General features: G+C 40.0%; 1 long non-coding RNA gene across 1 annotated transcript in view; it reads left to right on the forward strand.

Moving 5' to 3' along the window:
* LOC122462581 overlaps window positions 1–20,438 on the forward strand; it is a 59,501-nt gene extending 39,063 nt beyond the window's left edge. Inside the window, exons 2-3 of the long non-coding RNA XR_006285243.1 lie at window positions 19,107–19,226; window positions 20,028–20,438. This is a non-coding gene — a long non-coding RNA (uncharacterized LOC122462581). The remainder of the gene's footprint in view (window positions 1–19,106; window positions 19,227–20,027) is intronic.
* The last annotated feature ends 3,156 nt before the right edge of the window (window positions 20,439–23,594 follow it).

Consider the following 23,594-nt stretch of genomic DNA (forward strand, 5'->3'; position numbering starts at 1 on the left):
AGAAAGGGGATAAAGGGGCTGTCATAAATATAAAGGGAAGGGTAAACGCCTTTAAATCCCTCCTGGCCAGAGGAAAAACCCTTTCACCTGTAAAGGGTTAAGAAGCTAGGATAACCTTGCTGGCACCTGACCAAATTGACCAATGAGAAGACAAGATACTTTCAAAGCTGGAGGGTGGGGAGAAACAAAGGGTTATCTCTGTCTGTGTGATGCTTTTGCCGGGAACAGAAAAGGAATGGAGTCTTAGAACTTCGTAAGTAATCTAGCTAGATATGCGTTAGAGTCTGTTATGTTTAAATGGCTGATAAAATAAGCTGTGCTGAATGGAATGTATATCCCTGTTTTTGTGTCTTTTTGTAACTTAAGGTTTTGCCTAGAGGGATTCTCTATGTTTTGAATCTGATTACCCTGTAAGGTATTTACCATCCTGATTTTACAGAGGTGATTCTTTTATTTTTTTCTTCTATTAAAATTCTTCTTTTAAGAACCTGATTGCTTTTTCATTGTTCTTAAGATCCAAGAGTTTGGGTCTGTGTTCACCTATGCAAAATTGGTGAGGATTTTTATCAAGCCTTCCCCAGGAAAGAGGGTGTAGGGTTTGGGAGGATTTTGGGGGGAAAGACATTTCCAAGCGGGCTCTTTCCCAGTTATATATTTGTTAGACGCTTGGTGGTGGCAGCAATAAAGTCCAAGGGCAAAAGGTAAAATAGTTTGTGCCTTGGGGAAGTTTTAACCTAAGCTGGTAAAAATAAGCTTAGGGGGTTTTCATGCAGGTCCCCACATCTATATCCTAGAATTCAGAGTGGGGAAGGAACCTTGACAGGGGCTTTAAACAAAAACCAAGAGATCTTTAACTACAGTCGCATTACAGTGGGTGTCCCTCGCATCTGCATTGTTGGTCTACACACAACTGTTCAGCTCACCAAAAAACTCCATCTGATGCACATAGGTCAACTGTTTGTTTAACTCTTCTGACCCAGACTGAATGGATAAAGGATTAAAACTTTAATATCTCTGTAATATTTTATGAAACAGACTCAGGGATGTTCAGAAAAATTCTTAATTTGTTTCCAAGTATCAAATAATCATTAGACAATTTCTCTTATAGAACATCATATCCCTGTTCTCCCCTATCACGAATGCTAACACACACACAGCTCTGACTGGATATGCTTCTGCAAGAAACTTAATATTCACAAGATCTTTGTCACTAGTATAATACTTCAAAAATGGAGATTGCATGGTGTCACTTAGAGCAATGAATTAACTCCACCTAGTTCACAGCAGGTCTCAGTCATTTCTGCGACTAAACAAAATAATCTTGGACAATTTTATCTGATAATTTCATTTACATGCCCTTGATTTCAACTTTGGACATTGTTCACTGCTAAACAACCTCCAAATATCAGAGAGGTAGATGAAGGGAACTAGGAGATTTTCTAGACAAGTTAGAGAACTCAGACTTGAAATGAAATCCTTTTTAAAATGCTGGCTGAAATTTTATCTAAACATTTTTGATTGAATTTTTTTTCCCATTAAAACAAACTTCCTCAAGAAATTTTTCATTTTGTCAAAAAAAATTTAAAAACAAAACAAACCTGGAAACCAAAACCCATTAATGGGGGGGGGGGGGGTTGGCAATTTTTGGTTTTCAGTAAAGATGTTTGGCTTTTCATTTTGAAAGCAAACTTTTGTTTTCATACCAAAAATTACTTTCAAAACCTGAGGTTTGGGTGGTTTGACATCTATTTTCAATGAAGATTTTGAAAACCTTAATTTTTTTCAAGATAGCCAATGAAAAATAGTTGGCATTTTTCGACCCACTCTGGTCTTCATCCCTTTTTGTATTCACTTTTTGTGAATATTCTAGCCACACCATTTACTCATTGCCAACAGGAACATTTGCTTTAACATCACATTTTAAGCAAATTGATAAGATATTTGCAGAAATCCAATTTTGAGTTTATAATCACAAGTATTCACACCAGCAACCTAATTCTAAGAGTGAAGTTCATCAAATCAGGGAAGAGAAATATATTGTATTGTGTGACCTATGTGTCCAATCAAAACAGCCCAAATTTTTAATCTGAAATACTCTCGACCAACTGTTCATGAACAAATTACAAACCAAGAATTTTATGTAGAAATAATTTAGAGAATGAAAATTTGAGAAAATCATGACTAGTTTATGAACAATTCATGAACAGAGAAAGAGGCAAAATTCATTACATGAATTATTCTTTGTGAATTATTGGCCCAGTATTATCCTTGTTAACAAAAAAAACCCTACATGATTTACATTTCTGTTAAAGACAATAGAAGCTTATTGATGTTCTAGTGTGATATGGAAAGAAGCACAGTCACGTAAATTATTCCCTACATTCTTCACAAAAATACATTATATATCTTGTATACCATGCAATTTTCTTCAGTGAACACTGCTAAGACAGTCATTGTGTCATCAAGAGTTAATTTATTCTCAGCTAGCCTATGTAGATATTAATCTCCTGTAGCACACACTTGTTCAGGGTTAAAACATTCACTGTGTATGAAATATGAACAAGTTTCTCATATGCAGCTGTTCTCATAAGTGGCTAAACTGGGCTGCTGTTTGGTAAATATTTTTCATTTAACAGCCCTTTTAGATGAATGAATGAAGAAATCCAAAGCACAAAGGCCAGGTTACTTTTACGTATTTATGTACATTTTCCCTGTTGGTATAAAAGGCAGCAACTGAACGATTTATCTGATCTCTTTTAAAGTAAGTGGCAAATCTCTTTCAAATGGCAGAGCTACAAGTGAGAACCAAGAGAGACACCCTCTTAATGAGAGGGCAATTTGGATAAAGGTAGTATTTATAGTAAGTATCATTTAGCAAAACATTTACCATACTGCACTTTCTGAATTTGCCAGGGTGTAATTAGAAAGGAAATACAAAGGCAAAATTAACTACTGTAGGTGGTAAATATGGACTTCTCTTTAATGGCAGCCCTGTACCTGCAGGCTGACCTCTGATGTTTAGGCTGTTGTTTGAATAACTTTTAAATTGAAGGTTTCAGAGTAGCAGCCGTGTTAGTCTGTGTTCGCAAAAAAGAAAAGGAGGACTTGTGGCACCTAAGAGACTAACAATAAGTTGCCACAAGTCCTCCTTTTCTTTTCAAATAGAAGAATGTGGTATCCAGTGCTGCAAATAGGATGAAATTCAGCCTAGTGCAGAGGTTCAGCACAAAACCCATATGCCTCTTAAGCTCCCAAATTAGGGTTTATGTGGTGCATAGGCCTTATCCGGGGATGAATTTCACCTGCAGTGACTTTAATGGGACTATTGGCATGAGCAGAGGGATTGCAGAATTAAGCAATTCATTTTTCATACTGCTGCGTCAGGAGGAAAGCTTTTACATCAGTTCCACCTGATAAGATTTGATACACTGCCTTCAGGTTCCTCCCAGCCCCATTCAGTGATTTTAATTTGGGTGCAGCACACTGTTTTGTGACAGCTTCATCAACCATTTGAAAGCTCTGGGTCAGGAGCTTTGAGATTTGAATATGTAACTGGGCTAATTGGCTGGGTGGCCTTTTGACGTAGTCAATTTCTACTAATTAGAAAAAAGAATCATTAGCAAATGTTTGTAAAGAGCTTTGAAGTATAGGCATAGTTTGACTTCTATATTGGGGGTGGGGGCAGTTCCAGTCAGGCCAATGGGGCTGCGCTGGGGAAGGAGGGAGGGGTAAGTCCCAGCACTGCACTGGGGTGGAGTGGCAAATTCCATGCCTGCGTGAGGCTTGCTGTTCAAGTATTACTAATGGGGAAAGTTTTATGCTTTTCTTCTTTGCATTAAAGTAGCCCAAAGTGGTTACTACCAGAGGCCACTGTTAAATGGCCTAACAGCTTCAGTGTTACATGGGCTCTTTTTGGACATTACAATTTGTGTTCCTTATTCTCATTCTACAGACACAAGTGATGTGAGAGGGGCCGCATCTAAGTTGAAAATGAATTTGAAATATTTTCTATATAGTTCTATAACATTCTTTTTATATAATAGTGTATTTTGTAATTAAAAAGGAAATCCTCAGACTACTAATAATTAGCAGAGCTGGTTATTATTATTTATTATATTACTTCATATTTCCCTAAACAAAAGTCCAGTGTTGTAATGATTATGGTTTTCTCTCTGACAACTACATGGCAAGGATTTGTAAACCTGTAAAAACTTCTTAAATAAATAAATTGCTTTTTTTAAAAAAAGGAGATAGTTAGCAACAATAATTTTATTCTTTGGTAAGGCATATAAAAGAGACTGTACTTGGCTAACATTGTCTCAGAAGATGACACAAGCCCAGAACATTTTGCATGTATTCAGACTAGTCGTTGTACCTATCGTAGCTCTTAGAAGAAATGTGAATCCTATTATAAACTCATGGCTATAAAATCATGGACTGTATTAGGAAATATATAAATGTGGAAGCCAAGTGTACACAATGGGTCAGATCTTCAGGTGGTGTAAGTCGGTAGAACTACACTGACTTGCACAGCTGGGCTGTTTGTTACTGGAAGTGGGCCTGAACAAAAAACCAAGATCAGAACAGCCCGAACTTTGGGGGAGTTGCTTGAAATCCAAACACAGATTTTACAAATGGCCCTTGTCTTAAGCTGAACCAAACTACCCAGGATTGAAACATGGATAGGGATTCAACTTGGGCTCATTTGTAATGGAAAGAAATATTACCATCCCTTTGGAAAGAAATACGCCTATTCTTTCTGTATCACATAAGCAAGGTACTTCTTTCACATTGTCATTAGGGCAGCCTCCCATTCTGTCTGCATCGACTTACAAGCACTACATCTGCAGCTACATTATTAGAATTCCAGTTTAAGAAACTCCTATTTCTTACTTTCTGTTGTCCCACAAACATTCAAACACTGAACTTTCTCACGCCTCCATTTCTTCATGCTACTGCAAAAAGAGCTACACTTCAATTTACCAAATGGCCTGTGAAATATCTCCGCAGGTACACATGTGCTGGGACTATGCTTTTCTCCCTCTGCCCAGAGCGATCTGTAGCTTTTAGTCCCTGTAACTCATAAGGATAAATGGATGATTTTTTTTTTCTGTTTTCTAGTCCGTCCTCTTACCTGTGAAACTCAAAATAAAATTGCTATGCCACTGCCAAAAACTATTTGTATAGTTTATAGATATTCTGAAGAGAGAGTTTAGTAGAATAAGCTTCAGATTTGAAATATCTAGGGCCTGATTTGGCACTGCTTTGCAGCTTGTCATTATCCACCTCTGCTATCATTCTGATCTGGTAACATTTCATACCCACTGTGCACCGATGTAAATAACTACATAAGGTGCGAGACAGTGGACAATCAGTGCTTCGGTATCTTTGGAATCTCGGGTTCAAATCAGAGCAAGATGGACTTAGCTCCTTGTCTTTCTGACTTTCAGTCCCGTGCATTTTACAGTGTGGTCTTTTCTTAAAAAAGACATTACAAACAGAGGCTCTGTCTGTGTGTGGACATTTAAAAAAAAAAAAAAAAAGTGCACTTAATTTTTTTTTTTAAGAGGAAGGGTTTGTCCCACTGCAGTTGGCTAGAATTCTTCCCGCCCTCGTGTTGTGCCGTGTGCTATCTGCATGGATTCCACCAGAGAAGTGGCTGCATTTGAGTTAGCTGGGGTATCATTTTAAGGTGCTCGGGGGTGATTCAGGGTGAGGGAGTTGCTATTGTAGTCTTGACTATTACACACACATGTAAGCTGTGGGGTTTTTTTAATGCTTTTATAAAGGTGAAGATCAAGGCCAGGTATAAATATCGTCAACATAAATCTTCCCTAATCTTTCAACAAACAATTGTAACTTTTAAAGTGAATGTTGATCGTCAGCAAAGCAAGTCTGGTCAAAGGGGATCAGTACATACGCCCTATTGTTCCCACAAACCCAAAATTTAGTTTCTAGGACCAGCTACCATGACACATCATGAGTTTCTGGATGTCAGCACACCGGGGATGGGTCATTCTTGTGTACTACTGATCCTAAGGGTAAGGAAAATCCAGAGGGACAGTACCTGCGGGACATTTCGGCTGACATGTCAAACAGGAGGAGAGCAGAACTCTGTGTGACATCCTGCACTGCCTCATTGTTGCTGCTGCCCCTCACTCCCCACCCGTAGACGAAGCTATGCTAACAGCCCCAAGAAGTCCACTGGAAGGAGAATGGCTGAGCTATCCCAAACAGAAGCCATCCAGTAAAAGAAATTTTTTAAAGCAATATCTGCTGTTTTCAGTCATTTATCCATATTCTGTTCTCTGCTTATAGCTGGAAAATGACACATGTAATTCCTCAAAACAAAAATAGAAACAAAGGACAGTGGAACTTCAAACCAGTCTGCTAGAAACAAGTCTTTTTCTTAGAAGTATGAAAAAAGCCTACAAAACATATAAGGCATGTAAATTAACTAGTGCCAGTATCTCCAGAAACACTGAAAGCAAAAGGAGATCCAAGAAAACACTGATATTTATTTATCTGGTGTTTTCTTTCAGATCTAGCAATGTGACAACAACACATGTCAGTGTCAGCCCGGGTCCTGCTGGCAACACCTTGAAAACTGTGTGGAGGTACAGAAAATAAACAATACTAGCTGTGATTTCAATGATAAAATACCAATGTAAGGAGAACCTCTTGGGATCCATAATTTGGAATTGTCACGGGATAAGAATTGTCTGTCTTTTTTTGATAAAAGATGTCAGTTCCCCTTCTGGGTTTTAAACAGAAAGAAACACTTCTGATTATTAGGCTGGCTGTATACCATGAAGTCTGTTGAAAGAGTGACTGTGTCTGCCTCTCCCATCACTGTCTTCAACATTTCTGTATCAAAAGGAAATTGCAACCCAATCACAGTTATGAAGAGTCCAATTCCTAAACTCCAGAATGCCTCATTTTCTCTTAGCCCGTCATGGTAAATGTGTGCTAAGACTGAAATTTCCTGATTATCATACAGTTCAAAAAGCTTTGAACAAAATGAGCTGTTCCAGAATCAGCATTCTTAATTAAAAAAACAGAGGACTAATTAAGTTTGATGAAAGATTTGGTTTGCTGTTGTTGTTTTGTTGATTTAGGACTTGATCCTGTGGGGTGCTGAGTGCTTCCTTGGAAGGGGATGAGCATCCTCAACTTGATTAAAATCGCTTCCAGGAAGCACTCAGCACCTTTCAGGAAGTGGCACTTATTTGGTAACCTTCTAGAACTATTTTTTAATTTAGATTTAAGAAGAAGAAAATGCTTTTGCAGTAGAGTTGAACCAGGTAAGAATCATATGCTGCAGTACAATTAGATGCTGTAAAGATGGCCAAAGGCTAAAATGTTGACCTTTCATCTGCCAGAGAACAGTAAAGAATACAGACGTAAACCCTACAAAAAAAAGATCGGTGGCTCATCATGTTGGTTTTAAAATTTAGAGACCCGAACTATTTATCTGAACACCACTAATAAAATGGGAACCACATGAGTTCTGATAAAATAAGATAAGATCTGAATCAGCCCTGGTTTTGCTTTCACTCAGCTAGGGTGACCAGCTGTTCCAATTTTATAGGGACAGTCCCGGTATTCACAGCTTTGTCTTATTTAGGCACCTCTTCCCCCGCACCTCTTGTCCCGATTTTTCACACTTGCCATCTGGTCACCCTACACTCAGCATAGTGTAACTGATGAGTCCCCATTTTTACCAATCTCTGTTTTAAATGTTTTTTTTTAAATGGCTTTAGAGTCCTTTTGGAATAATACATGGAGTTCTCAAACATCTGTACTTTCAGGAATTCCTAATGAAGACCGGTAACATCATTTGACTCTAAATTGGTGCATTTGCCTTGTTTAAAAAGATTATTCCAAAATCTGAATAGACTCCATCATAAATGTGATAGTTCTTAGGGTGGCAATGCTTTATCATTACTGCTGACGCTGGCAATAGAATACTTTACTTTTTTTTTTTTTTAATGAGGTACTTCTTGGCAAGACATAAGATAGTGGTTTGGGGTTTGGCCAACTGATTTCCAATAGCATAGATTTCAGATAGTGGATCCACCTTTTTGACGATGTAGGGAACTATGCAGCTCTCTCACTCGGCACCAAATTTTCATCTGCCTTCAACCCAGCTTCTAGCTTTGCACTTCAGTTTCCCAAGCATAACCAGCTGTACGTGCAATGTAAGGAGAACCTCTTGGGATCCATAATTTGGAATTGTCCCAATGCAAAATGACAAAATTTAGACATTCAAATATCTTCTTTGTAGATTCAAACATTTCTGCTCCCAAATAAGATAAATATCACAATTCTAGGAGCCTGATTCTTCTCTCCATTGAATTGGGAGTAACTCCATTACAATCAGAGGAGTTACGCATGTGTAGATCTGTTACTGAGAATCAACCTGGTTCTTGTGCTTGTAAAATTACACTTGCCACTGTTAGGGCCAACAGCCTTGAAGGTGCAAACTTGGAAGCTGGTTTTGAATTGGCTCTTTCTATGTGGCATTCTTCAACATCATCTCCCCCTATGCTACTGTCTGTGTTCCAGGAATCAGATTTACTTCATTACAAAGTGTGGAAGAACTACCTCAACCCACTCTGCTCTTGCTAATGCTGTTGTTTCTGTTGCCTGAAAGCTTGCAATGCATCATGTATCGATGGTGCTACAGAACGTTGCCCCTGTGCTTGGACAGTAGCATAGGGACATCCTCTAGACCTCCATACCACAACATGGTACTAAAGAAATGTCATTGTCCAAAGATTCTGATAATTGCTCTTCTCGATATCAAAAATCTTACATGGCAACAGGGGGGGAACATGGTTTATAGCAGTGATGTGTCCTTTATCACAGCCCTCCACTAAAAGGGCAGGAGGCACTGAAATATAAATGAAGACTTGCTGACATTGAAGAAAAGTTGGTTTATGCCTAATGCCCAGGAGAAATTGTTGGAGAACAGATAATGCTGGTGAAAGAGACTCCTGTGATGCTACCAATGTCACTATCAGCTGCAGTGTCTTAGCCACTAAAATGCTGTTCATGCAAGTCCGACCTACCCAACATTTAAAAAAAAATATTCCAGATTTTGTGTTCATGAATTGCTGTTTGTGTTTTGTTTAAACTGTGCCCTCCTCTTGTTTCCCAGCATCTCCAACCACTTTTGAACTTGCCTCTATCCCTGTCCCTAGAGCATACCAATTAAGTGCCCACCATGTAATCCATGTTGATGACCAAGTAATTTCATTAATTATGCCAGGGAGCTGTAATATTTGTGATATTTTCTAGGCAATTTCTTTAAATTAATCAAAAGTTCTTTACAGAAAAACTGAGAAAAAACCATAAATAAGATAAGTGGGAAGGGAAGACTAGGGGAAACAGAAGCAATTTCTAAATAGAGCCAATGGGTCTTGCAAGAAAAGGACAGATTAACCCAATTCATGCACTGTACCTCATTGCCCAAAATAGGGAGCCCCCGACGTCCTGATTCAAAGCCCATTGAAGTCAGTGGAACGACTTCTCACCATTAACATCAGTGGGCTTTCGATCAACTCCATAATCCTTAGTAACTTTGCAGTGTGATAAATCCTTCACAATTTAGCAAAATCAGAGTGACTGATTTACTGAGAGGCACAATCACACTTTCTTGCTTGCCCTAATTTGATAAAAATATCAGTCAGGTAGTGATTTTTTTCCATGTTTCTTTTTTTTAAAAACTTTTGGATTATGTCAAAAAGGGCAAATGGCCAGTTTACATGACTTGAGCCTTTGATACCTGTGGGTTACATGTCTCTTCAGCAAAGTTCTCATTTGAAGTGCTTTCAGCACTTGATTTATTAAGAATTGGGTGGGGTTAGGCTGTTTTGCAATTCCTGTGAAGCTGATGGTAAATCTGATGCTCGTATCACAGGTGGTGCTGATATTTTGGCTGGATTGCCAAAAAAAAAAAAAAGTTTGTTAGTAAACTGAAACAAATATTTCTAGACTGGTGCTTCCATGGCTGGGAGCCTGCAAGTGGCATGTGCTGTCTAGATGGACATTCAGACTTCTACTCTGAGCATCATAGAATTCCATCTTCTAAATATCTTCTCTTCATACTTAAACTCATAAATTTTATTTTAATGAAAATGGGTGTCTAGGTGTCATTTAAAACAAGAGGGAGGTGTTAATATTTTTTAACCTTTTGTACACTTTGTTTAAACCACAGATGTTTCCCCTTACTTATCAGTGTGTTGAAAAGAAACCCAATATTCTCTGCTCTCTAATACAGAGCTGCAGAAACAAGGGATGACAGGAAGAGAAAGAGACCTCTTAACTGGGAGACTGTGCTAGTATAAGCTAGAAGAGAGAGAAAGGACACATGTTGATGGAGCCAACTAGCACATTTAAGCATTCTTACCTTTTTTCTCACAATCTGCAACTTTTACAGACTGTCTGTGCGATTCAGTGCTCCAGCTGAAACAAATTCAGATAAACTCCACCCACCTGTTAGGCAAGATTTCGCAAATCCAGTATTAATGTCACGTCCTAATTATCTTTCACTTCTCCTGTTACACTTTTGCTATGATCATTAACATGAAAGCTGCTTTCAATGAAGGAAACATTGTTTCTCCCATAATAGAGGAAACCATTTTTTCCCAAGCACTAGTCATTCTGCATCGCAGAGTAATATTTTCATGGATAATCTTATTCCTAAATCACATATGGTGCAATATTAATTGTGCATTCTTTCAGGCTGCCTCACTCTTGACTTTTTCACCAATGTCTCATTCTTAAAACTTTCACTGCTGTGCAGCATGTTCCAAGAAAAGCCACTGAGCCTGTGGGTCTAGTGTTACACTGCTTTACTCACTAGAACTGCTGCAAAACTTTTGTATATACTTCCCTTTTTTTTCAACCAAGTGCCATAAATGTACAGTTACTGTGTTGTGCTCAACTTAAATAAGGCCTTTGGGTAAAAGAGGCAAACCACACAATCAACAAATATTTCAACCATGTCTCATTTCAGTCCACATCTGGTCAACACTCTGGTCTCTCATAAATCAATTCACCTTAGATTCATTGATATTAGGCCCTGAATCAGCAAAGCACTTAAGCATGTGCTTAATTTCCATTGGAGTTAAAGTTAGGCATATGCTCAAGTGCCTTGCTGAATTAGGGCCTTAGTGGATGCCCCGTAAAACGCTCAGCTGTCCCTCACTGAGAGAGAGACTGTTCCTGTCCTTTTAAACTTCAGAAGTATCTTTCCCACAGAAAATCTAGAGTTTTCTTTTATTCCTGGTGTAAATTATTTACACCACAAATGCAGGATCAAGAAAGAGGAATGATAGAAATTGCTGTTATAAAGAAATGGGTTCTATTTTTAATGGGTTCCTTCCCTCTCTTTTTTTATTTTTATTTTGTTGTTTGTTTGTTTGTTTGTTTCTGTCCTGTATTGTGCTTGTAAAATTGTTGACCATAGGTGGCTTTTTTTAATCAGCGTCAAAAACGTGAAATTACAAAAAAATTTTGAGCGTCCTTAATGTGAAACAGCAAATTTTTCATGAACACTGGCCCATTTTCTGGTTTATAGTTCAATGGAAAAATAGAATGTGTGGCAGCATTGGTCCAAATCTTCTCCCCAGCACAGCTCAGCGAGGCACTGAATCACTCTCTATAGAGTTAAAGCGGGAAGTGATCCTTTTCCCAAGCTGTGGGTCAGGATTGAAATCATTCCACGGCCTCTGCTTCAGTCTAGTGGCTGGAGCAGGCTCTGTTGCTCATGTGAGCAGGGTAGCGATTGGAAAGGATGAGATTTTCACAGTGACCATTCATCCAGCACCACCTTGCTGCTGCCTTCAAAAGAGTGTGAGGTATGGATCTGCATCAGGAACCTCTAGAAAGCCAGGACCTTGGTGCGCAGATTGTTTTTTTTTAAAAAAAAACAACTTGGCAACTGCTCCTTCCATTCCCTTCCTCTGCACTGTGGAATCATAGGAGTAGGCAGGATCTGTGCTATTTCTGTATCTATTATCAATGTACTTCCTTTATTGCCCCAGTAAATTTCTTTCTGCTTTTAGTCTTTGTCATACGGGTGGCAAATTGCTCCTCTGGTGGTAATTAAGAGAATTGCAGTCACTCACAGATGTTGAGCACCTCTTTTATTAGCAGTAAGTCATAATGAACTTCCTTTTCCACTCTGCAAAGTTTCCACTCTGCAAAGCAGCTTGAAGTTCAGAGCATGGGACATCTCAACTCTTATCCCCAAAACCCCACTAATGGATTCCTAGCTTAACCTAGAACTTTTGGCACTGATTTGCCAAGCACTCGACCTTGCACCAGCCTTCCGTCAGTAACGTTAATCTACTGTAACTATTCTCATAAGTGTTTACTTCAGCCCTTATAGAGAGGCTTTGATCCTAAGATAAGGCTGGGGAGTGCTCAGTGCAGCTCATGAACCACCTTTCCACCCCCCAACTGGATTGGTCCGCATCAGTCAGTGCCTGGACAGCCCTTGCTACACTCAGGAGCAGTATAGCCCTATGGTTTGCTGTGAATTGCACCAGCTACCAACAGCCCCAGGGAGATGATGCAGCAGCTAGGAATTACCCAATTTCAGTGCGCTTGACTATGCCATAGCTGTGGCTCCAACATCTATTGCAGGGCTATGGCAGCAATATAGCACCCAAAAATCCCCTCTGCAAGGGGAGATCCTCTGGAGGCCAGTTATGCTGGCCTTAAGGTAGATTTGCACCAACAGAACATAAGCCAGAAATCCATATGAAAATTTCCATTTCATCTTTAACCTTTCTGCTTGTGCTTATGTAAATGTGGGCCTTGGAGCTGTCTAGAGATGACAGAACACTTCTCCTGCACTGCCACATAGCTAGGGACAAGAGGGCACCTTTGGTAGGAGTTGCAGCTTTTACTCTGAATTCAGATTCCAAACGTTATTTTAGTATAGGAGGTTTGCTTTTTTTGGTGTGTGGTTTCCATTGTCTTGTTGGTAGTTGAAAAGAGACAAGCGGAAAGCTTGGAAGCGTATGAGAGCTGACATGATGGCATGCATCAACCTTTCAGAGTCTCCGTGGTCGGCTGTGTAAATTAGTAGCTAGAGCATTTTACAAATGTATATTATTTACCCAGCAGATGCTGTAACAGTCTCTAGTGTAAATACATAATTAGACTATGTACTGCTTTGTGAAAATCCTTTAATAACAAAGGTGCCACTGGATGCTGAAATAATTAAATCAGCCCATTTGAAACTACTCTCGTTTGCCTCTAACTTGGGCAATATAATATTACACATTCCTGTAAATTCAGCCAAAGAAATCAAGAATGATTAGCTACGAACATCAGATACAAGGGATAACGTTACCCATTCAATAGCTTTGGGTTTGGCACCAGCCTAGTGTCATAGTTGAAAAAGTTGCAGCCAACATACCAACAGCACAGACAACAAACAGATGATCCATCTCCTCTGCCATCTATCATGCACAACATTGCCAAGTCCAGGGCTTTACCAGCACTGACATTTAAAACAAAGTATGTGTCAACCATATTAAATAATAGACCAAGCTGTGGGTTATTAAGTATGGGGTAACTTGACCACAGCAATTAAAGTGAGATTAAAGAATGATAAAGTCAATGTTATATGCGGTATTCAGTGTTTTCTTCTAACATATGGAGTCTGGAATACTTTCTGATGTGGCTCACACACTTTGAAATAAGGGGCTTGTCAGTCAAAATCAACTTTTCTTTTGCCCCCTCTGACAAAATGATATTCTTGAATGATGATGGGTTTTATTCTGCATATATTCAGCATAGGGAGTATCTTTTGACTGGAGTCTGCAGAGTGTAGCCCAAGGGACATGTTCGCAAAAAAATGGTTTACATGGCTGCACACTAAAAATGCATGATTGGTCACTCTTTTGCATGGCAAGCAGTCAATGGATAAACCAAGGCAGGTTAGTTTGCACATGGGGAAGCAGACTAGTAGGCAAATGGTTCTTTAACTAGCAAGTTCATTTTCAGACCAGTGTGATAAGAGGACTGGTGAAATACCTTCTCTTTCTTCGCAAAGGGTTCTTGATTGGAATCTAATGAGGAATTTGCACATAGCTCCTCTTTTTGTTCACATGACAGCAACTGTATTCATTCCAATTGAGTTAAATCCACAGAAAACCAAAAGGGCACAAGGCAGCTCATCAACAATCTGCTCTCACATCAGGTCTGCAGGCGTTTCCCCGTCCAACAGAGAAGCCAAACAGAAAGGCAATCAAGACCCAAAGTCCAAGCCAGCCAACAAAAGAGGCATTGGAAAGTCAGCCCTGGAATTGCATACATGCAACCACGGTCTCTGGAAGGTCATATTCTCTGGAATAATTTTGTTTCTTAAAAGAAAAGACAAACCTATAATTAAAGATGAACTCACACAGCTATCCATCCATGCTGTGGAATTTCCCTCAGATAATTGGGTAAACGGACTTGCCTAGCAATTTCAATAAATGTGGGTCAGTTATTATGTTCCTGCCGCTAATATGCACAAATAAAAATCCTAATAAAATGAACCAAGCACATAATCCTTTTAGAAACAGTGCCTCCTAGGAGCTCCTGATCTTTCATGATGAAGATGCATCACCACCCTTGCTATCTGTACCTTAATATTCCTCCTTTAAGTTTTCCCTTGTATGGGCTTGATGCCCATCTGTAGGGGTACCTCTAAAACTTAAAGTAAAAAAAAAGATTGTATCTAATAGTTACTCACCATAAAATTGAACACTCAGATATACTAAATAAAGATATTTTTAATGTCATATATATTTGAAAACCAGTAAACTCTGAGCCTGCTGATCAAAGAAGCAGTACACATCATGAGTAGTAATGAAAATAAAACAATCTAAAACATTTGAAAAGCATGGAGACCAAAAAGAAATATCTGTACTATTTGCTGCATCCTGCCAAAATGTATATGCAGAAGAACAGACTGAGATAAGAGAAATTAAATTTAGACATTTCTCCTTAGTAAGTACTCCTCTGAAAATTTAATAAAAATGTTAAATATATAGATTAATATGTTACTTTAAAGGCCTTATTCAATGTGTAACATAAAACATACAGTTGTGGCAGTTGAGCTACTTTTGTTCAGCCTTAATGTTCCACTAATACATCTCTTTTAATTAATTTCACTTCATTTTCTGGACTTGAGTTCTGTTCCCTGGATCCTTGGATAAGTCCCTGAGATGGGGTACCACTCCTAGACTCCCACAGATATTTGCAAAAATCCCAGTTCTCTAATTTAGGATGAGATTATCTTAAAGTAAAACAAACTGTGGGCTCCTCTAGCAGAGAAAAGATTATTAATGAAAGAAGACAGTCACTGACCATAATGTAGTGGCCTGGGAAGGATTTCTGCATCCAAAGCCCATTGAAATCAATGGGAGTCTTTGCATAGATGTCTGTAGGCTTTTAATCAGGCCCTGTCTTCAGAACTCCATGAAGTTTCTATGACACAGTGAGAATTAATGATCTGAGGGATAGCCGTGTTAGTCTATATCCACAAAAACAATGAGGAATCCAGTGGCACCTTAAAGACTAACGGATTTATTTGTGCATAAGCTTTTGTGGGTAAAAAACCCCACTTCTTCAGATGCATGGCATTAATGAGGGGATATAGAGAAGTCAAGCCCCATAAAAACCCAAACAGTGAGGGGACCCAAACAATGAAGGGGTGCAATCTTGATTTTTCTCCTTTACAGTCTGTGATAGGGTAAAAATAGCCCAGATAGGTGCCCAGGCTTGTAGAGCTCTTTCAGTACATGGACAGAGACTTTTTTGTGACTGTATCTCAAGCTATTTGCCCAGCTTTCTTGTTCTATTTAAAAACTGGCAGCCCCATACCTGTGCATATATTCTAATAGTTCTCACTAGTCCCCAGGAGCACAATGTCTTCATCAGGAAGCTGATTGGTTGGTTTTTAAAACAAAATAAAGACAATAAAATCAGAAAAGTTTAAGCAATTTAAATCTGATTGGAAAACTAAATAAATAACTTCTGGGGGCTGAGACAATGGATGCCAAGTTTCAGCCTGGAGCAATTTTTTTTTAATACAGTCAAGCTGTAAACCGCTCAATAACGAGGTTTGTAATGGAAATGCTGACTCCCTCTTTACTCCAGTGGCCTGAACTTGCTGCTATAATCAGCTATTTTTATCATTTAGCTGATTACACCTTAGAAAATGACTAATGGTGCCATAACTCCCTTTGCTTTATTATAGGAACTCCTAAATGCTCTGAAGTGATGATATAGCTCTTTAAACAGATTATACTGAAACAACAACAAAAGGGAGGGGGGAGGCTGAGAAGGGATGGGAGAAGGGCAATGTGTACAATGGATAAAAATATAATGACTTGCCTTTTCCAGCTTTTGATAGCAAAGCAAGAGGCTGCTTCTGAGATGTAGTTTCAGCCTCAGCCTGTACAGAGCTGATTTTTAGCTTTTGAAATTCACCCATAGGCCCATGTCATGCACTGCCCTTTAAGAACATAAGAATGGCCATACTGGGTCAGACCAAAGGTCCATCCAGCCCAGTATCCTGTCTGCCGACAGTGGCCAATCCCAGGCGCCCCAGAGGGAGTGAACCTAACAGATAATGATTATCCCCACCTCTTCCTCCCAAGGTAAGAGCTACATACGTGGATTGACACATGTTGTCTGGCTGTGAGTCTTTGAGGTATCGGAGACTCTCCATTTCAGAATGAGACAGTAATAGTCTATGCAGTTTTTGTACGTGCATAACTATGAGTGAGACAAGGTGGGTGAGGTAATAGGTTTTATTGGACCAGTTTGGGTTGGTGAGAGAGAGAAGCTTTCGAGCTTACACAGATCCCGTCTTGGGATCTGAGAAATGTACTCAGAATGTCTCAACTAAAACACAAGGGGAAACAGGTTGTTTAGCATAAGTAGTTAACACACACTTCAAGGGATGTTTTCACAACTTTTGAAACCGTTTGTTTTTTTGGTTCAAAATGACTTTTTGTTTTAAAGTTCAACTTAATTTATACTAAAACCAGGTTAAAATGAAAAATGGTTGAAATCAAAATGAAACATTTATAAATTATTGAAAGAAAACATTCTGTTCAAGTTAATGGATTTGGGGTGGGGGGGGGCAGGGGGGGTCTCTCAGTTCACAACATGTTTGTTTGTTTTTGTTTGTTTGTTTAGATTTTGACTTTTTTTGTCCTGATTACAGACAGGAAAAGTCATTGAAATCTCAATCTCAGGATGGGAAAACCATTTCTTGACCAGCCCTATTAATGGGTCTTTCATAAAACAGTAATGAGTTTGTAAATCGAGTTAAAAAAGAAACATGAATGCAATGTTATGACTAAAAATTTTAAACTTGCAAAGCATAGGACAGTCTAACAGATTTTTTAACTTGTGTAGCAATTGTAAACTGTCCTCCCTCAACCCTGCATACATATCATATGCAGCATCATGTATATTAATTTATCTTAGGGTATGTCTCTGGTAGACGTGTAATTTCCAGCTTGGGTAGACGTACATGCGTTGATCGAGTTAGCATTTTAAAAATAGCAGCAGGCCTGCGGTGATACAGGCAGTAAGAAGCCTAAGTATGTCCTTAGGGTTTCAGACTGGATTGTCCTTGGGTAGCTACTCCACCCCACCATCTGCACTGCAGTGGCTAAACTGCTATTTTTAGCACATTAGCTCAATCAGTACTAGCAAGTGTACATCTAGCCAAGCTGGAAATCACACCTCCAGCTTCACTGTAGACTTCTCTGTATGGACCAGTGGCAATTGCTGGTGGAAACCTAACTTTGAGTTTCCTAACTCTTGCGAGTGTAAATCTGAACTAATAGTGTTGTATTAGCAAAGGGCCTGATTATCCCCTCTTCATCACTGAGGAGAGAGAATGCAGATTGTGAGAGCAGAAGTAGGGCAGTGCCATTATTGTTCCCAATCCCTCTGAGCCCCTCTGTGGCTGCACCTCAGTTATTCTGCTCCATGGATCAGGAGGCAATAGTCAGGAGGGACCAATGGAATGATTTCTCTCTGATGCTGATCTATGGTTGCCAACCCTCCAGGATTGTCCTGGAGTCTCCAGGAATTGAACATTAATCTATAATTAAAAATTGTCCTATGATGACACCGCCAGGAATATGTCCAACCAAAATTGGCAACCCTACGCTGATCCCTCAAACGAATGGCGTTCTTTGAATAAGTTAACTATGACCTCGGTTTCCACATCCCTTAAATGAACACCAACTCCGGATGGGTTTTCAGGGACAATGGCAGCATAGTTGACCACTCCCTAGCAGTGTGTCTCCATTGACCTCCCCCGCTGGCCATGTCAGTCTGATAACATCCCATGGTGCCTCTGTGGAAAAGCCTTGAAATGTACTATCTTATCCAGGAAATTTCAGGGGGAGAGAGGGCGAGAGGAGCTGGAAATGTGCCTCCCCACCCTGCCTATCCTCTACCTCCTGCACAGATTGTTCTGTCCTCTTGGCATTGGCAAGACCGGCTCAATGCCATGGAATGTGGCTTAAGTCTCCTTTCTATGCTGAAGGAGAGACGGATGTGTTTGCAGAGGATCCCTTCCCTTGATCTAAGGGGGGAAGGGGATGATATGGGCTGGAATTTTACCAGATTGTCCAAAAAATATCTTTTGGCCCGAAAACAAAGCAGGGACATGACAGCCCAAAGGAAAATATTTGGAAAGTGATAAGCACTCAAAGAAAGAGGGGTTACAATTAAAGTTACTCCTTAATCATTATCACATCTTCTCAGTAGCGACATAATGAAACTTTGGTTAAAAGACTACAAAAGCACTGTTCTTTTGTTGTAGTTTACAGTAGGGCCCCATCCTGCTCCTTTACCCATGTGAGTAGGTGGCTTGTAAGCTCAGGTCAGTACGATTGACAGGATGAAGCCGATTGTAGTGAACACAGGGCCTGATCCTTCACCAGTGACATCAGTGGGAAAACTTTGTGTCTCTAGCTTCCATGGAGGTAGGATCAGACCCAAAATGAATTTAACTTCCACACTTTGTGCTCTGGATTTTTCTCTTAATTTCTTTCAAATTCCAGGGCCCACATTCTGGCAAGACTTAGAGACACCCACCCAAAAGTCCATGCCCAGCAGAGGGAGCCTGGGACAGAAGACCACCCCTACTCCAACTCTGCAGACCCTCCATGACAGGATAACAGGTAAGGGCAATGAAGGGGTGGGACATGGTAGTCAGGCGTATGATCTTTCTCTCTCTATATCCCTCCGTTTCCTCTGCCATCCAGGCTTCTACACCCAGCAGAGAGCTATGGGCGCATACCACATCTAGATTATTCTTGCTCCTGTCAGAAATATCTCCACGAGGACTGAACATAGGCACATACATACTAGGATGGGGGTGGGGTGCCCATTTAGCATCGTTCCCAAATCTGGCCCAAGATATGGAAATGAGTGAATTTTTGTTTGGCTGGAACACTTTTTGTGGGGGTAATAATGTTGTACAAAGAGGGATATGTAAAACACTCTCAGCAAGATACATGTTGCAACTCACTCAAACGGCCTGATTAGTATGAGTGAAGGTGAGCCATCTGTGAAGGTGAGTCATTGCCTTAGAGTTTTACAGTAAGTATGAACATCACATCCTTAGCCACAAGGCAAGTATATCACAGGTATATTCTAGGGCAAGAGCACTGATGCAGGAAGAACAGCATGCTCTTAAGCAGAACTTCTGTGGTTACAATTATAAGAGCTTTCATACAGCTGCACTGTTTTATTAAGCAGAAAACATCCTCTCCACCATGTAGGGGAACAGCAAATCCCACAAGTGACTGCTCTCTTTTTTTTCTTACCTTTAATTTACTTGTACTTCATGTCCATTGGCAGCACAGCATCAGTAATGCTAAAATTTATCTTTACAACCTATTGTCTTAGGTAAGATTATATCAACAGCTCCAGATGGACCAGTTTTAGGAATAAATTCCACTTTCCCTTATCATTGACAGGAATCACATTTACATATTCTACTGGTGGAACTGATAATGCACAAGATGATTAATGTGCTTCGATGTACTGATACCTGTAGACTGTTTGATCAATGTCTCACGAAGAAAGTGTCTTTCATTCAGTACGCTTAGAGTCCAAAAACACCCTGTGATTAATGTAACTAAATGTTTGGGGTCAGCTGAAGCTACAGTTTCTGTTCCTGATTCAATATCAAACTAAAGAGAGGTCACAGGAGAGTGGATTAGTCATGTGAAGAAAAAGTCTGGGTGTGTGACTTCAGATATCAACTTAAAAAAAGCTACAGAACAGTTACTTCTACAGTAATCCACAGAGTTTTTCACTTCGTTGTTAAACACAGAGCCCAACATGCTAAGCCTTTTAATATCAGGATATTTTCACTATACAAATTAAATGCGGCTGATTCAGTCCTCCTTGTTGAAGTCTGGATTTATTCAGATTTATTTATTACAGTTAGTAAACTAGGAAAATCCAAGTCTCTGAAGTTATTCCCAATAGGGAGTGTTACTTAAAGTTGGAACAGAACAAAAGGTATAAAGTATATTAGGCTTCTTCCCAGTTTTATTTGATGTAACAAAAAGCATTTGGATTTTTTTTAAATCCACATAAAGTTAGATGCAGCTATGGAGGAACTCTCTCTGCATGTCAGTGGTTCTCAACCAGGGGTATGTGTACCCCTTGGGTATACACAGGTCTTCCCAGGGGTACACCAACTCATCTAGATGTTTGCCTAGTTTTACAATAAGCTACATAAAAAGCACTAGCAAAGTCAGTAAAAACTAAAATTTCATAGAGACAATTACTTGTTTAATTGCTCTGTACACTGAAATGTAAGTACAATATTTATATTCCAGTTGATATATTTTATAATTATAAAGTAAAAAGAGAGAGTAAACAATTTTTTACTAATAATGTGCAGTGACACTTTTGTATTTTTATGTCTGATTTTGTAAGCAAGTAGTTTTTAAGTAAGGTGAAACTTGGGGTACGCAAGACAAATCAGACTCCAGAAAGAGGTACAGTAGTCAGGAAAGGTTGAGAGCCACTGCTGTATGTCACCCTTGTATGCCACTGTAACAATGTGGGGTGGTGCTGGGGACAGAATGGTGTGTGTTGGGGCAGGAAGGGAGTTTCACTAGCATACACAGACAGTGCTGGGTATGTTGCAGGAGTCACCATAACTTAGAGTAGCTCCTGATGAGCTCATTTATGACCGGGACTGTACTAATCCCTAGAGTAGCCCAGAATAGGGAAGACATTGAGGCCTGGTCTACACTGGGGGGATCGATCTAAGTTACGCAACTTCAGCTATGTGAAGTTAGATCTTAGATCTACTCACCGCGGTGTCTTCACTGCGGTGAGTTGACGGCTGACGCTCCCCCGTTGACTCCGCCTGTGCCTCTCACTCCGGTGGAGTACAGGAGTCGACAGGAGAGCACTTGGGGGTCGATTTATCACTTCTAGACTAGACGCAATAAATTGACCCCCGCTGGATCGATCACTGCCCACCAATCCAGCGGGTAGTATAGACATACCCAAAGGTGCTTAAAGGCATCTTCATCCCCACTTCTTCCTAGATGCACTTTCCTGTACCTGTACCTCCCAGAGAACCATACAGAGTCTCAGCCCTCATTTCGGAAATACCAGAGAGAGGCTTTCATGTATGTTGGTAAATTATGCTGCCACTACAATTAGTCTTTTGTACCCTGCATCTATTTTGTGGGGTTTTTTTGCATCTTTTAAAAAAAGCTTTTAATGAAGCTGCAATCACAGACCATCTGGAGATGGACTTGCATTTGGTTATTAATATGAACAAAACCTCTCCGTTGGTTGAGAATTGGCAAAAAACATAATACTGATAATTCCTCTGGTTTGGGTTGCGGGGTTGGGGGACGCGACAATGTATAAAAAAATAAAATAACCTTTCTGTGGTAAATGCACCAAAATAGAAAGGGGAGCCCACCACATATTATATTCCAAACATGCACACACAACTACCCATTAATAGTGAAGAACAAGTCTGAGAGAGAGGTTTGAGGCTAAATTGTGTCTGATTCTGTGCAGATCTTCTAGAGGAGAGAGCCTGCAAAAGGAGGCTTTTATCTCTGTGTAGCCTTACAGGGAAGAGGCATTTATCTCTCAGAGCTGGGATTAGTCCCATGCTCAATCCACGAGGCCAGATTGCCTCTCATGCTCCTGAACTGCCTCTCCTTGTGGCTGAAGATCATGGTGGCTGCTCCACAGAAGAGCTGATTCAGGCGCAGGCATTATACTGCCATTGGTGGTAACTGGGCAGCATTGTCTCCCATTGCTGAGACCTGACCTGGGATCGTTCCAGAAATCAAGGAACTTAATGGCTATGATTCTTCCAGAGTGGCTGTGGGCGACTGTGACTACTCTATGACTTTAAGAAAAACTCTGTGACTAGCTTTCATCCCTAGTGATTAGCTTGCATGGGACATTCGGAAAAACTTCCTAACTGTCAGGGTGGTTAAGCACTGGAATTAATTGCCTAGGGAGGCTGTGGAATCTCCATCATTGGGGATTTTTAAGAGCAGGTTGGACCAACACCTGTCAGAGATGGTCTAGATAATACTTAGTCCTGCCTTGAGTGCAAGGGACTGGACTAGATGACCTCTCGAGGCCCCTTCCAGTTCCATGATTCTATGGTTACATCTCATTGCATTTCCAGGGCTACACGTTTATAAAGAACAGGCTGAAAAACTTGGTTTATGTGCTTTTAGTGACAGCTGAGATTCTCCCTTTATTTTTAAAGTACCCCAAATTGGGAGGGAGTGGCTCATCTGTGGGCTTTGCAGACCCCAGAAGTCAGCTCTGGAGGCCTAGAAGTGAAAGTGTGAGAGGTGTCGGGAGCAGACAAAGAAAGGATGGGGGTAATAGTCTGGAAAGAAGAGTAGGGTGTAGGATGGTCCTGAAAGGCAAAAGGGTTTAAAGGATAAAAGACCTTCGGCTAGAACCATTTTAGGTTCCAACCAAGGCCAAGAAGCAAGTCAGAAAGACGTGGTGGAATGTTAGAGCCACCTTGGGAGAACTGAAGTACTGTGATTTCCTAAATTTTCTAAATCTAAAGAGAAATAACTAAATCTGGAAAACAATAGCAGTAACCTTGAGGATAGTCACCACCTCTCTTCTCTGTCTTCTCATAACATTGGCTCCCTTAGCTCAGGAATCTCACCATGCCTAAAGTAATGCTTGAAGTGGGTCCAGAAAACAAGAGTTTAGTTTTGTGAAAGGCTTCTGAAGTTGTTTTCATTCTGAGGCAGAACAAAAATGAGACATATGGAGAAAGAGACCCACACCAGAATAACCAACAGGGCACTCACCTGGGAAGTGAGGAAAACCAGGTTCAAGTCCCAGTTCTGAACCAGTCAAAGTAGAGTCTTGAAGCTCTATATTGTGTCCCAAGTGAGTGGCCTAACCAGTAAGCTGGCATTTTGCCCTCTCAGTTCCAAACTAGACTTAAGAAAACTTTCTGTTGACAATTCCCATTGAAACTAGTCTAGTTCCACAAATGTTTGGCTTCAACA

This window comes from Chelonia mydas, chromosome 12, assembly GCF_015237465.2.
Source record: "Chelonia mydas isolate rCheMyd1 chromosome 12, rCheMyd1.pri.v2, whole genome shotgun sequence".
NCBI lineage: Eukaryota > Metazoa > Chordata > Testudines > Cheloniidae > Chelonia > Chelonia mydas.